The sequence below is a fragment of the Marmota marmota genome, unplaced genomic scaffold (assembly GCF_001458135.2).
Source record: "Marmota marmota marmota unplaced genomic scaffold, marMar, whole genome shotgun sequence".
Lineage (NCBI taxonomy): Eukaryota > Metazoa > Chordata > Mammalia > Rodentia > Sciuridae > Marmota > Marmota marmota.
The window spans coordinates 9,524,483-9,541,635 of NW_026000242.1; the positions used below are offsets into that span (position 1 = coordinate 9,524,483).

At 35.9% G+C, this 17,153-nt stretch overlaps 1 pseudogene; it reads left to right on the forward strand.

The window, feature by feature from the left end:
- Positions 1 to 1,977: 1,977 nt before the first annotated feature.
- LOC107145985 overlaps positions 1,978 to 17,153 on the forward strand; it is a 38,613-nt pseudogene continuing 23,437 nt past the window's right edge.

Consider the following 17,153-nt stretch of genomic DNA (forward strand, 5'->3'; position numbering starts at 1 on the left):
TGAAAAGATACTTGACATAATTTTAATCTTAAGATTTTTTTTATGTGGCCTAACATGATCTAGCAGGTAGAATATTCTGAGTGCACCTAAGAGGAGTGTGTATTCTGCTGCAATTGGGTGGATATTTCATATATGTTTATTAATTTCATTTTGTCTGAAGGGCAGTGTTTGGGTTTTGGGTTTGTAGTGCTGAATATGGGACCCCAGGCCTCACACATGCTAGGCAAGTGCCAGCACTTCAACCGTGAGCTACATCCCCAGCCCAGCTAAAATATAATTATGATGTCTCCTTACAGATTTTCTGTCCAGATGATCTATTCATAGCTGAAAATGGGTATTAAAGTGTCCCCTACTATGATTATATTATAGTTTATCTCTCTCAGATCTATCAATATCTGTTTTATATATTGATTTGCTTCAATGTTGGATGGAGATTATATATATATATATATATATATATATATATATACACACACACACACACACACACACACACACANTGTACATATAGTACATATAGAGTTGGATGGAGATTATATATATATATATATATATATATATATATATATATACACACACACACACACACACACACACACACACATATACACACACAAACACATACAGACATATCATCTTATTTGACTCCTTTATCATTATATAATGACCTTTTTGTTTGTTTTAAAATTTTTAACTTAAAGTTTGTTTCATCTGATGTAACTATAGCTACTACTGTTATCTTCCTGTTCACTTGCAAGGAAAGTATTTTATCATTCTTTCACTTTTAATTGTGTGTGTTCTTACAGGTGAAGTCTCTTGCCAGCAGCATAGAGTTATGTCATTTTTATTTTTTTTCATCTGTTCAATGATGCTATCTCCTTAGGAGAATTTATTATATTATGATAGGTAATTATTGATACATAAAGACCACTTCCATTTTGCTGTCTTCCTATTGTTTTGTGGAGTGTTTATTCTTTCCTCTATGCTCGATTTCTTCCTTTGTGACTAGTGATTTTTTTCTAGTGGTATGCTTTGAATTCTTACTTTTTATCTTTTATGTACTTGCTACAAATGTATTCTTTGTGGCTACCATAAGACATACAAAAAACTAATAGTGATAGCACCATATTTAAGCTGGTAACAGCTTAATCTTCATCACATGAATAAAATCTACTTGTATACCACCCACATTTTAAATGTCGGATGTCACAATATATTCTTTTGTATTCTGTTTCCTTCAACAAACTAGTTTAGCCATTATTATTTTAATTCTTTTGCTGTTTAACCTTCATAATGAAGATATAAGTGATTTCTCATCATCATTACACCATTAGAGGATTCTGACTTTGTACATACTTTTACAAATTAGCCTTATGCTTTTCCATATTTTATGTTACTAATGGCATTTTTTTCATTCAGCTTGAACCACTACCACTATCATTTCTTGTAAGAGAGATAGGATAGTGATGAACATATTAGATTTGTTTGTCTGGGATTACATATTTTTTACTAAATTTTAGTTTTTATATAAAAATAATTAAACAAAAGCATTCATTCAATACAGTTAAAAACATTTTTTCATTTGGTCTTTCAGGTTGACCAACAAGGTAGATTTTACAACCACCATTTAAGAAAGAAGATCCTAAGGCTCATTGGGCTTAAACGGTTCTTCCAAAACTGATGAGCCAACAGAAACTACAGTAATGCTAACAGTACCAAAAGTATATTGACTATGACACACATGTGTCATTTAATTTTAGTACCTCTCATTATTCCATAAAAGATAAAAGTGATGTTAAAAGGGAACATTTTTGGTGTTCTCTATTCCCTTTCTTGTCATTTCAGATACAGACTGCTCTCAAGTTGCCTATCTCCCTCCATCACTGGAACATGGTCACAGAGTCCTCAAGCCCTGGAGCATCTCTGAATCCAGCAGCTTCACCAACAGAGACTGAGCTGAGAATAAGTGAGATCCGGGAGAAACTAGACCAAATGATACCGCCCAGACCCTTCACCCATGTGAACAGCATCACCAGTGCCACACATAGCACAGTCACCATCCTCAACCCTAGAGACACATACTGCAGGGGGGACCCGCTGGATATTCTGCTGGAGGCCAGGGACCATCTGGGACACAGGAAGGAATATGGAGGAGACTTCCTGAGGGCCAGGATGTCCTCCCCAACCCTGAAAGCAGGAGCCTCAGGAAAGGTGATGGACTTCAACAATGGCACCTACCTTGTCAGCTTCACTCTGTTCTGGGAGGGCCAGGTCTCCCTGTCTCTCCTGCTCATCCACCCCAGTGAAGGGGTGTCAGCTCTCTGGAGGGCAAGGAACCAAGGCTATGACAGGGTGATCTTCACAGGCCAGTTCATCAATGGGTCCACACAGGTCAATACTGATTGTGCCCTTATTTTAAACTCAAGCACTGAACTATGCCAGTACCTGGATGCTCAAGACCAAGAAGCCTTCTACTGCATGAGGCCTCAGCATGTTCCCTGTGCTGCAATCATCCAAATGCGTTCCAAGAACAAGGAAGTTTCCTATCTTAGCAAACAAGAAAGGACCATATTTGTAAGGTAAAAAAAATTATTGGTGGAGATACCAGGGCAATGATTTACTTTATTTTTCCTATATGTTGGTCCAAAGGAAAGTCCTACAAGCAAATCAACATAGGCACCATTTATGAAGATCCATTTAGGAGAGGATCTGTGAATTAATTTGGGGGACAGGGCTCATTCTTCACAAGTTCACAAGCTTTTTTAATCTTTGTCAATGAAAGGAGAAATTCAGGCAAAATGGAAACCATAAGAGAATGAGAAATCTGTGTGGGTGCTCTAATATATTTTTTCTGCATCTTGCTAAGTCTTTGCTCTCCTTCTGGGTATCTGGATCTCATGGAATTTCCATTTCTTTAAATGGAAATTTCCTTACTGCCCTGAGTTGAGGAAACCATAATTGGTATTCACTAAAAAATAACTAGATGATCTTAATTATTGAGCCTTTCCTGATTTGAGGCCACCAGCAGGTTCATTTCTATACTTGTCTTTTGAAGGTCAAATGTGGGTGTGGAGATTATGAAAAACTTCAATGTGATTAGTGTCTCCAAATGCAACAGTAAATGCTCCTGTGTTTGTGGAGGGTGCTTAGTACTAGACATACTTAAAGGCTTTCCTCTTTCTGTTGGACTTGTTCAGTTTTAGTTTCATCAGCTCAATGCTCATTTATCTTGTCTAATATGAGCCAAGATATCATGTACTAAGAGAATGAATTATTGGAATCCCTAGGATATCAAATGCCTCTTTTAGTAACTATATCTCTCATCATTGATGTACTCATCAGATAACAGATCACCTGTCCATCTTACACAATAACCTACAAACTGTGAAACTCTCTTCTAACTCTTTACCAGGCCCCCTTTCCAACACCATCCTTCTCCACACCATCATCATCACCACTTCCTGCATCGCTTCTAGTCCAATAATCACCATCTAGAGGTTTCCAATCTGCTACCTAGGAGTCTGGTTACTATCATTATCTCCTCTTGATCTCTCACATTTCAAACAACTTTGATATACAAAGTAGAATTTCCACATTTATTTCCTTTAATTTATTTAACTCAAAACAGCCTAGGAAACCCTATCTAAAATGATTTAAGGCAACATCATTTATGTCTCTGGCAGTGCAGCATTAAAGGTTTGTTAATTGTTAATATACTTGCCCACACTGAAATATAATTATGTACCTTGTTGTAGAAATGGTATTTTTTACCCTGCATATATGAATAAGCCTATACCAGTCATTAAAATACTAAAGTCCTCCAAATAAATGAACAATCAGTGCCCCAGACCTGTCACCTCACTAATATAGCCACCTCAGACCCTTCATTAACCAACTAGGAGGAGAATACCAGGCCCTTCATGGACCTTCAGGATTCTCTCTAGCCTTCAGACCGCTCAAACAGAATGGATGTTTCCAAACTTATTATTATTTTTTCTAAGATCTTGAATTTAACTCAATGAATTCATAGATTTTTTGGTTGCTTTTAACCCATTGAGACAGAGTATAAATAACTTAAGGAAAAGGTGACTTAAATGATACTATGCATGATTTTTCATTACTCTACAAAAATGAATGACATTGCTTTTATAGAAAGACTGACAAATACTTAAAGTTTAACAGAGAGTCATTTTGACTTCTGGGAGAAAACATGTGCTATTATAATGAACATTAATGATACACATTTGGAAACTCATATTAGATCTTTTTTTTTCCTGAAAAACTGTTATTCCATATGAGGATATTTCTGTAAGTCTTTTCTACTGTGACCACCATCTTCACCCCCCTATTAAGAGGACACTTAGAAATGACAGAAAGTTCTTTAGCAATACTGATGGATAATTTGATGTTTTAGAAGGTCCCTTCTTGCTGATTTTTGCAGAAGACCCAGTTCCACTAAAAGAGAAATGCAAGCCTCGCATGACATCCACAATCCCCAGTGGGCATGTCTGGAAAAAAATATGGCATCCTGGGCCCTGCAGTTTGGCTCCAATCAAAATGAATGAGTGCCTGAGAGGAAAATCCATTTACCTATTGGGCGATTCCACCGTCCGCCAATGGATTGAATACTTCAAATCCAACATCAACAGTATGATTCAGTCTAAGCTTTATTCATATTCCCTTCAAAAATTTTCCTTACCTTTCAAGGAGAATAAGAAATGTAGGAAATGGCTCATCTTTATCATATTTCTTCATCACAATACACCAAAATTTTTCATAGGTCATAGATATCTGTCCTTTACAAGAATACATTGATCTGAAATGAAGGGAGCAAGTGTAGAAAAATGTTTATCACCTCCCTGCCCATGAGAAATTCACACTACAGTATTTAGCCAGAAAGCATAGAAATTATCAATGGAGCTAAAATGATTTCAGAAATTAAAATGTCCACTTTCTATAGTTAGTGTGAAGATTATGGGTGTGGATTCTAGATCCAGATGTCCTGGGTTCAGAACCTGACTTCAGATCCTATATCAGTGACTTGGACCAATTACATAAATAGTCTGTCCCTTGATTTACTCATCTGTCACCTACAAATGAAAAAAAAAATACCCACCAGATAAAATGAGGTAATACAGATGGTGAATTTTGATCATTATCTTTGAGGAAGTGAGGTTTTATGTAAATTATCATCACTGATAGTATGACAGATACAAGAGGAAGGTAAAACTTATATCACATTGGCACAGTGTTTAAAAGCATGGGATTTAGAGTTTAACAGAACTAGACTGAGTCCATTAGAAAAAATGATCTTTGGCCTGTTATTTATTTTCTCTGCCACGTTTTCCTCATACATCCAATAAACATGGTGCTTATGCTGAAGATGAAATCAGGTAAAGGATATAAAGAATTCAACACATGGCAAGGCACATCTGCTCATAGAAAGGGCCCCCCAAAACAACAGAAATTGCCATTATCTGTAGTTAATGTTAGAGTTGGGTTCAGATACAGCTGGAAGAATCCTAGTCCAGTTGCTATATTTACAAAACTAAGAGTACACCAACAGTACCTCAAAATCCACTAACATATCTCAGCAATCTTACCTAGAAAATTGTCACTACCTGCCTATCTATGTCCCTGGGTCTGGTTCCTATTACCTAGGATTATTCAGTCATGGTGGCTCCGTCCTGGTCTTCCAGACATGAAGCCACTCAGGATCTCCAACTTAGCGAGAAAGATGATTCTCTTAATAAAAGCGAAATCAGTAGGACCTGGATTTCAAGTTTTAAGAATTCCCAATAAAAGGAGGGAGTTTTCAATCCTGACATCTGAGAAATGAAAAAACTCCTTGGGACCTCAATTTGTTCAGCTACAAAAGCAAGGGTCTAGTGACGACCTTCAGCATCACATTCTACAATGGAGGGTCTCTTAGTTCTACAGAGTACTGCAGTATTGAGTTACTTAACCTCTTTAGCTCATTTTGGATGTTGCAGTTGGAAAACATCTCCTGTGTGTTTTGCTTAAAGTTGAACTTTGTAGCCAAGGTCTGCTTTGGAAGAGAAAACTGAAGTAAGTTGGAAGCAGAGTGAAGAAAATCATTCTGCCATTTTCCACCAACCAATCGTCCAGCATGTCTGTTTTCTAGTCACTAGGTTAAGTCTTCAAACATATCTCTTTACTTCTAAGGTAGCACATGTGACAAAGCATTAGTAATCATTTAATACACATTTCCCACTGATATTTTTGCTATAAATCAGCTGGCCTTAATATTTAGATAAGGATGTAATTGAGATGCTGAACAATAGTAGGACTTTATCTCATTCTACTTGTGCTGTGTTTATTTCCAGATGTGTCAAGATCAGGTAGGCTAGTTTCATAAGACGGAGATGGAACTTCAAGTTAAAGGCTGACTTTTTACACACTGTGTAGTCTTCAGCAGGGGATTTTCTCTCTTGAGTTTTTCTTCCTATGATATGACAATTAGACACATAAATGAGGGATGTTGACATGAGTGATTGCCTCAGTTTAAATAAATGTAAACTGTAAATGATTTCACAAACAGTAATACTATTATTATTATAGATGATGTACTCAGTACAATTCCATGCATATGGAAGGAAACACATAAGTTTAGAATATAACCCTAGTCTTCAGGGAGTTTGCAAGTATTTGAAGAAATAGATTTATTTTTGTTTCTTAATACAAATAACATTAGTTAGTATATTTCTGTATCTTCAAATAATTTTAATCTAGAACCAACAAGTTTTACAAAAATAATACTTACAAAACTAACTACATCGTCCTCCAGTACAGTTTTTTCAGTGCCTTATCATTCATCCAGTGGCATGGTTCTGAAAGAGGTCATACATAATCTATAATATTTTTAATTATTCAATTAAATTTCAAAAGTGTCCCTTTAGTCAAGCCTATAATAAATCAAACATGATTAGTATATTTATATATAATCACCAAATATTTTCTCTTGTATTTATGACTTTGTCAGTCAATCATTTTTAGTGCATTATAGTTATACATAACATTGGGTTTGTTTTAACGTAATTATACAAGCATGGAATATAATTCGCTCCAGTTCAGTTGCCAGTACTTCTTCTTTCCTTCTCTTCCTTACCCCTGTTCCCTTTCCTCTATTCTACTGATCTTTCTTCTATTTATTTAGTTTTATAAATTAGTGTGTTTTGGATCTATAAAGGTGAAATTCACTGTGGTATATGTTCATAGGAATGTGTGGTAAGATTCATTCCAACATTCTTCCCTTTTCCCATCTGTCCACCTTTCCACTCAATCACTTACCTCTACNAAGTGATTGTAAAATAAACACTTGGAGAAAGAAGTCTCATTTTATTATGTCTACCACTATAAACAGATGTAAGCTGATTTCCAAATGAGAAGTCTTATGAAGTGATTCTCCCACAGCTCCGGAGGAGAAGCAGAAGGTCTCTGGATCTCAGAAATATCTAACTTTCTCTCCTTATAGAACTCCCACTGAGAAGCTCCAATCAGCATTTAGCATCCATGAATATTAGGATATCACATACGAAAGCACAGTGTGCTAGAATTGGAGGACCTAGGTCTTAGCTCTATTATGTACAGTAATTGTAAGACCAAATAAGTCACTTCAGTTCTCTGAGCAACAGTTTCTCAAATGGAGAGATTAGTCTAAACTTTATGATATTAAGACCTTGCTCCATTTGATTCTGGGACAGGAGACAGGAGAGGTGCCTGGTGGGCTGGGTACAGGTTCCACCCACTACAATTCAGCCCTAGTACCAGTCACTCTGACCTATGTGTGTATTGCACTTCTAGGTGAGATTCTGCTTAGGAAAAATGCTCCACTAAAAATGTTTGAAAGCCATTCAATATATAATGAACAATTTTGGTTCCTCTAATGTACACAGGAAAGTTATCATGGTAATCACTCTCATTTGCACTTTAATAGGCCTTCCCATAAAGTGACCAAAAAGGAGTGAATGATATAAGAATGTCAGTTGAATAGGACAATTTAATTATCACAAAATAATTTGACAGTACTCTTCCTTAATTTTATACAACAGGGCTCCAACCTACTCTTACTCTATCTGGGGAAAAAGCAGATATAATAAGACATCTTAAGCCTGTTTGTCCAGTTTCCTTTGGGAAGGGGATAATACATTTTATATTCATTTTTCAATGAACCACAGTTTGCAGTTCAATGCCCAGTGTACACTCAGATCATCAGAAATATTTATGGAAACTCTATCAAGTTCCAGATACCATCTAGCTTTGAGCATACAGTGGTCAAGAAGTCACATGAAATAACTGCCATCAGAGACTTTACATTGCTTTAAAGGAAAGATAATACAAATAAAAACAAAGAAAGACATAATTCTATAAAATTATTATGGAATAATTCCAAAATTCATAGTAAAACAGTATGACAAAACAAAGCTTTTGGCAGTGTAATGTGATAGGGTTCTGTGTTGTGGTGATGGAGGTGACAAAATAAGTAGAGGTGGGATCAAAATTATGAACAGGCCAGGTGTGGTTGTCTTCAAGAAAGGAAAAAAAAATTAGAAGAAAAGCATGGAAAACAAAAGATGAAGTGACAGCCTGTGTTCCTAACAAGAACAGGCTGCTTTTGAATATGATGTGGCTTGAAGATAAAGTGTTTTATGAAGAACCAACCAGCAGAAATACCCAGAGCTCCATGGGGAGCAAGCATAGAGAGTCACTCAGCTAACATCTACTTGGAAAGAGTGAAAATGTGTCAAAAATACCTCTTTACAGCTGATACTATTTCTTTGCCTTGTATCATGTGTGACATTGTCTGGGTAGAAAATGTACAAATGTGCCACAGGATTTCACAATATGGGAGGCATCAGAGTGATCTAGAATTGTTCTGGAAAACTTTCTAGAGAGATGGATTCTAAAGTGGGGACAGATTATTGAGTTTGGATTGGTGCAGGGGCAAACCGGCCCAGGTGGGCAACAGGATCCCCTAAAGTCTGAAAAGCAATATTCCTATTTGTGTTTTTCAATATGTGTGTTTACCTATAGTATACTTTATATGTATATTTCAATTCACATGGAGAATGTTGTAATAAAGATTTCTCATGCTTATTGCCTTCTTCCCTTATATACTACAGCACTCCATGTTGTAAGTAAACCCACTGAGGTGCTTCCACTGCTGAGCAGTGTCTCCCTGTGCATATCCACTGCATTCTTCTTCGCCACTTCATACTTATGTATACTGAAGTCTACCAATTCCCTGCAGCTACATGCAGATACACAATCAACAGAAATAGAATTTTCAAGTGATTCTTTATGGATCTGACTGACAAATCCTCTGTAACATGCTCAAATCAGATTGCTTCAACTAAGGCCTAAGCAGACAGAACTTATCAAAAAAAAAAATCCAACACAACTGCTTTCAAAATGACTGTATTAATTTGCAATCTTACCGACAATGTAACAGAATTGTGTTTAAACTGTAATCTACATTACTACCCAATTGGATTTCAGCCAGCAGGGGCAGCATTGTTTAGCTTTAGAAAATATATTAATGCAATTTATCACATTTAAAGATATAAGTAAAAGAAATCAGACAACTACCTCAGTGAATCAGGAAAAGATGACTTGACAGTAACCCAATTTCCTTCCATTGATAAGAAAAACACTTTGTGAACTGTTTTTCAGAAGAGAACTTCTTCAATCCAATAAAAGGAACTAAAAAGAAATATCATGCACCACAACGTCACATATTTAATAAAATATCACAAAATACAAAAAAAAAAGAAAGAAAAAGAAAAACAGTGGAAATAAGACATAGTTGTCTAGAATGGCCCCTTCTAATCATCTTTGTTCTGGATGTGCACTGACATGAAAGCTCTGTAAAAATAGAGAATTGGTATTTCTACATATCAGCCACAAGAGTTTATTTAGAAAACTAAATAAAAATGAAATAAAATATAATATCATGAAATAAAAATATTCTATAGGGTGAATACACACATGCATATGTGTAGTATATATTTGTACACACACACATACACACACACACACATAATTTGTTTCCAAAAATAATAGATTGGCTTATAAATGCCTTTTAATAACAACTGGAAAAGCTGAATAATTTTAATTTCAATCTGTTTAAAGCATCACAAACCTACGAAGACAGTAAGGACTTGAGATACTAGAACCCAAGAGAAAGTAAAAGGGGAGCAAAGAGTAATTAGGGAAGTAAGAAGAATATATATAACATTTCAAAGTGCTGATGCTCTCTCCTACCAAAACACAAAGAACAAATAAAAAAGAAACAAGCAAAACACCTAGAAAACAGACTTATACTCAGCAAAAAAAAAAAAAAAAATCCTAAAAAATGAAAGCAGTGGCAGAGCGCTTACCTACCATACATAAGGCACTGGGTTCAATCCTCAGCACAACATAAAAGTAAGCAAATAAAATAAAGGCATTCCGTCCATCTACTAGTTAAAAAAATGAAAGTAAAATAAGAGGGGCAAATATAATTTTGAGAATTTGCCACCAGCAGATTTAGACGTTCAGAATATTAAAAATAGTTCCCCAAACAAGAAAAATGCTCCAAACGATGTTATAGAAAGACGGGGGAAAAAACTAAGTGTACAGATCTAAAAGAATAAAGGTTAGACGAATAATATAATTACATGTTATGTAGTACTAATAACAATTATATCATTTCAGTATTAAAATAACAAAAAAATAGTGTGAGGGAGTTAAACATAGATTGGTTATAGTTTTGTAAGGTCTTTCATTCCTAGGAGTTATTGGAAGTGCAGATTTATGTTAAACAATACAAAGTCAAAGATACATGCTGAAATTTCTAAAATAGAGTAGAAATTACAAAGCTGCTAGTATTTCTGTAAAGGTGACTGCAGACAGCAAAAGAATAATTTAAAATTTTCTGATTAATGCAAAAGAAACAAACAGGGAGACAATGAAATATAGAATAGGCAAATAAAATAAAAGACAAATAGTAAGATAAAACCACATATGTATATCAATGATAGTGTGAAAGCAAAGGACTAGAAAGTTCCAGCACCAAAAAGTGGCAGAGCCACTCCTCTGGGACTAACATCTCCCACATCACGTTATTAGCCTCTGGAAAAAAAACTATGCTCATAGATTGAAGACTCAATATTGTTACTAGAGCAGTTCTCCCCAAATATATCTACAGATTAAGAGCAATAAAGTCCAGTTGGTTTTTGTATCAACAGTTAAACATCTACTTTCCATTTGAATCAGTCATTTCGCTCTTGGATATTGACCAAAAGAAAGTGAAAATTTTGTATAGAGAACTATATAAGAATATTCACATCAGCTCTATACACAATAGTCCAAACTGAAAATAACTCAAATGATCATACAATGACAAAAGATAATAATGTTATGGTACAGTCACAAAATGGAATATTATTTAATACTGAAAAGAAACAGATCAGTAGTAAGTGCACCAACACATACGAATCCTCAAAAATTAACCCTGATTTAAAGAAGCCAGATTAAAAAGTTCTTTCTACATAATTTCATTTACATGAAACTCAAGGAAAATAAATCTCATCTGTAGCACTGGAAACCAGGTCCGTGATTGCCAAGGACCAAGAAGCAGAGAAGGCTGATAGAGGACAATTAAACTAGAAATGGAACTTTTGGGGGTAATGGTAATATTAGGTCTGTTGAATGTGGTGGCTGCTCAGGTGGGTGAAATTGTCAACACTCTTTAGATTGTGCCCTCAAAATGCATGTAACTATGCCTCAATATAGGTCTTGTTTTGTTTTGTTTTAACCAAAGCAGTTTGTAAGCAATATGTTGGAAATACTTGTACCAGGCAGCAATCGGTGTGATCAAAACAGGAGCACTAATGGGCACATACCAATTAGGCAGATGTAACCAGACTGAACCACTGTGGGGAGAGAAAGAGAAGAAATGCAGTGACAAACATTCTGTCCCTCAGTTTACTTACCCTGTCAACTGTAGATGAGAAGAGCAACTTCCTCCTGGTAAATGAGGCAATAAATATGATGCATTTTGAGTATTTTCTGTTAGAAAATAAGCTTCTTTTCATATAACCTATCATCAGTATTATCATTATCTGATAATAAGACAAATTCAGGAGGAAGGTAATAACCTTGCATTATTGGTGTCACAAAGTTTACAACTATGTATTTATAGTCTAGCAGACCTAGACTGCGACACTTACAAACAATGACCACAGGGCTATTATTGATTTTCTCTGTCTCATTTTTCTCATCCTTCAACCAGGAGTGGAATTTGTTTTGAATATGAAATGAGGTACTGGTTGTGAAGTAATTAACACATTGAAGGGTGCACTGGCACATAGAAAGTGCCCAAAAAGCAATAGAAATTGCAATTATTATTAGTTAATGTCAGAGTTGGGGTTAGAATCTAATTGTAAGAATTGAGTACAGCTGCTCTCTAAATCAAGAGTGTGCCAGTAATAAATCAGAATCCATTAAGAGTTCTTAGCAAACTTACCTTGAAAACTATCACTATGTCTGTACCCTCTATGTCCTCGGTCTAGCTCCTGTCACTGAGGACAGTACAGTTTTGGTGGCTCAATTTTGGCCTTACAGATATGATGAGGCCACTCTTGGGATCTCTAAATTAGCAAGAAAGCTGATCCTCTTGATAGAAAGGAAAAATATTTAAGTAGGATCTGAGCTCCAATCTTCCATCAGAGAAGGAGTTTTAATTCCAATATCTAGTAAATGATACAACTCTTTGGGACCTCAGTCTCCTCAATTAAAAAGTAAGGGCATGGTGATGACCTTTAGATTCACATAATTTGTTTTTAGTAAGTGTCTTTATAGAACCTCTACAAAGCTCCTGAAAAGTACTGCATTACTGAGTTACCTACCCTCTTCAGCTCATCTTGGAAGTCACCGTAGGTAAACACCTCTTGTATATTTTGTTAACAATTAAATTCTATAGGTAGAGTAGGTTTTGAAAAAGAAAACTGAAGTAAATTAGAAGAAGAGTGAAGAAAACAGTCTGCCAATCAACCATTCAGCCTTTTATTTTTCAATCATTGACTTAAGACTTCAAATTTAGTCCTTTATCTCCAATGCAGTACATGTTACAAAGCACTAACAATCATTTAATACATATTTCTCACTGACATACTTACTATAAATCAGCTGACCTTGATATTCAGATAAGGTGTAATTGATATGCTAAAAAATACAAGGATATCATCTTACTGTATTTATGATTCTTTGCAGAAGTGTCAAGATCAGGTAGACTAGTTTCATAAGAGGTGGTAAGAACTTCAAGTTAAAGGCTGGTTCTTTTAAAACTCTGTAATCTTGATAGGTGAGTTTTTCTCTTGGGTTTTTTTTTATGACATGGCAATTAAATACATAAATGAGGGACTTTGACATGAGTGACTGCTTCAGTCTAAATGAATGCCTTATAAACTATAAATGACTTCACAAACAAATAGTGATACTATTATTATAGATAAGGTACTCAGTACCATTCCATGCATATGGAATGAAACACAGACATTTAGAATATAGTGTCAGGTTTCAGGGAATTTACCAATTAGTTGGGGAAGTTAGTACATTATTTTTATGTAAATAGCACCTTCCTGTAGCCTTAAATGGCATTAATTCACAGTTAACAAGTTTTATAAATATAATTCTTACAAGCAGACCACATCATCCTTCAGTGAAGTTTTTCAGTGCCTTATCATCCCCAGTCCATTTCAATCTGCGTGATTCTACAGAAGGACATACATAATATATTTGCACAACAGTTTTTATTGTTGAAGTAAGTTTCAAAAGTGTCCCCTCAGCTAAACCTATAATAAATCAAATATGATTAGTTTATTAATGTCTAAACATCAATTTTTTTCACCTGTGTTTATGACTAGTCAATCTTCGTAACTTTATTCTCCTTTCATTTTGGGATTGCCTGTTTGTCTTCAGCACTGGAGTCAGTGGATCTGCATGAGTATGCAAACTGCAACATCAACTAGCTAAAGACTTGGATAGGAAATTCAACATGCAGTGGAAAAAAAAAAAAACATGGTTACCCCTTGGTTGGATAATCTCCCTATTCAAAGGGATTGAGTATATCGCCTGAGCCATTGATAGGACTGCAAGAGAAAAACATACCATCATTGTTATTTCTCTGGACCAGCATTTCAGACACCACAATCATTATCAAAACAGAAAACATCAGGGAGATGCACAATGATGTGGAAAGATTAAGTGACTCATGGTAATATTCAATACCTTGTGATGATGGATATTTTCCAGGATCTCAATATGGGTGTCATGCCTGGGATACCACAATTGCATATGGCACAGATGATGTCCATTCACTTCAATATGTATTCAAATGTCAAATTAATATATTTATAAACTATATTTACTAGATATCACATATCTCTGAAATTTGTTTATTTAGGTAGGGAAATGATCTATTGAGTGTCTGGTAGCATACCAAGTATTGTGTTTGGCTCTAAGCTTCCAGTTAGCTGAGAAGATAATCTGCATTGGCCAATATGAATCCACCAGTTCAGCCAAGTAAATTATTTCTAATCCAAGTTTTCAATCACAAAGGAAACTAAAAATAGTCATGAAAATGTCCCCCCTTCTTTTTTAACATGTTCTTTTTCACATTTTTATTGGTGCATTATAAGTGTACACAATGATAAGATTTGTTGTTATATAGTCATACATGCCCACAATATAACCATATAAGTGGGCCAATATCACTACCCATCTTACCCCTCTTGATTAGAGTCAATAGGAAGTTATATGGGTAAAAGTTCTCCTTTGATGCATGAAAATTCAGAGCTATACAGTCACTGTAAAATAAATGTTTGGAGAATGAAGTCACGTTTCCTTATTTCTGTTTCTTAAGACAGATGTAAGAAGATTTCCAAATGAAAACTCTTGTGAGGAAATTATTCTACAGTCCTAGGGGAGAAGAAGCATTCTAAGCAATGACCCCCAGATCTTGAAAAATTCTGACTCTTCTCTCCCTGTAGGAACTCTGACTGCTAGGCTCTAATCTGATTCTATAGCATTTAGCATTCACGCCTCTAGGGTAACACAGGTGAAAGCACACTGCACTGGAATTCAAGGAGGTGTATTTTTGTACCACTGCTGCCACTAAGTTCAAGACTTTGAATAAAATACTACAGTTTTTTGGGCCCCCATTTCAAAAAACTAAGAAGTTAGTCAAAGATTCATAATCTTAAAACCATGTTCTGTGTAGCTGCTCTGGGTGCCACAGGGCGTCCTTTGGACACAGCCTTGAAGGTCAGGAGTCAAGAGAGATACCTGGTGGACAGAATATAGATTTCAATCTCCACCACTTCAACTCAAGTATCAACCACTCTTACCTATGAGTACATTATACTTAGGGGGTGAGCTTCTGCTATGAAAAAAAAACTTCACTACTTAAAGCATGTTTGAAAGTCCTTCTGTACATAATCAGCAATGTTGGCTCCTATAATTTACACAGGAAGGTTAACATTTTAACCACTCTCATTAGCATTTTAATGGGTCTTCCCAAAAAGTGACCAAAAAGGAGTGACTGATATAAGAATATCAGTTGAAGAGGACAATCTAACTATCATAAAATAATATAGCACCTTATTCTTCCTTAATTTTATACCACAGAGTTCCAATTTACTCTTACTTTGTCTGAGAAAAAGCAGATAAAATAAGACATCTTAAGCCTGTTTATCCACTTTCTTTTGGGAAGGGGATAATGCATTTTATATTCATTTGTCAATGAACCACAGTTTTCAGTTCAGTGCCCAGTGTAAAGATCATCATAAATATTTATGGAAACCCTATCAGGTGTCAGATACTATTCTAGTTTGATATTATAGTGGTCAAGAAGTCACATCGAATATCTTCCATTAAAGACTTTACATTCTTTTAAGGGAAATATAATAAACAGAAAAACAAAGAAATATATAATCGTATAATAATTATTATGGAGTAATTCCAAAAACAATATGACAAAATAAAACATTTGGCAGTGTAATGTGATAGGATGCTATACAATGGTGATGGAGATGACAAGACAATTAGAGAAGTATTTGAAGTGTGATCAAAATTATGAACAGGCCAAGTGTGGTGGTACACACCTATAATCTCAGCCAAGATCTTCTCTCAGGTAAGAGAAATAGAAGCAAGGGAGAAATTTTAGAAGAAAAGCATGGAAAGAAAACATGAAGTGACAGTCTGTGTTCCTAACAAGCCTGGTTTTGAGTATGACATTGCTTGAAGATAAAGTGTTTTCCTGAGAACCAACCAGAAGTACCCAGAACTCCATGGGGAGCAAGCATGAAGAGTCACTCCTCTGCACTGCTGCTGCCTGGAGGTCATCTGGAGATCTTCTCTCTGGGTGATGCTACCCCTGAAGCCACATCCGCCACCACTGCCACTGTCCCACTATAGTTGCTGCTAACCTGCTGTGGACTTCTGCTGATTCCCATCACTACCACTACCACCACTGCCTAGAAGTAAACTGCCAAGAAGACTCCAGGTTTTGTTGCATGTGACTGCATCCATCTTGGAATACCAACCAGGGCCTGGGAATCTTGTTGCCAGCAAGTTTGCTGCCACCACCATCTTGGGGCACAGCTGCCTCTGTCTGGGGACTCTGTCCAGGATCTGGTGGTCCAATGTCATTGTGCCTATGGACTTGGCTGTACCTGGGGTCTTCTTGCTGGGAGTACTGGTAGCCTCCATCTTGCTGCTGCTTCTCAGAGTCTTTCATTTGTGTGAGCATATCCCTGGTGGTCTCTCTGCAAATTGAAGCAACATTGAGATCTTGGGATTGCAATGTGGCGGAGCCTGGGGTATCTGAAGCCCAGATCTATGGGTTAGTTACTGGATCTACAAGGGCCAATCTGGGACTGGCAATCCTATGAGAACTCAGAGAAAGGGCTGAGAAACTTTCAAACACTGACAGACAGTTGTTCAATTTTCCAACAAGACTGATTTTATGTTTCTAGTATGTTTGAAACATGGTATTTTTTATGCATCAAGTTGTTGAGGATGGTGATATATGAATGGTGTTTTATAGTTTCATTGTATTCTTATATTTTTAATTTTTTTTCTTTGTATAT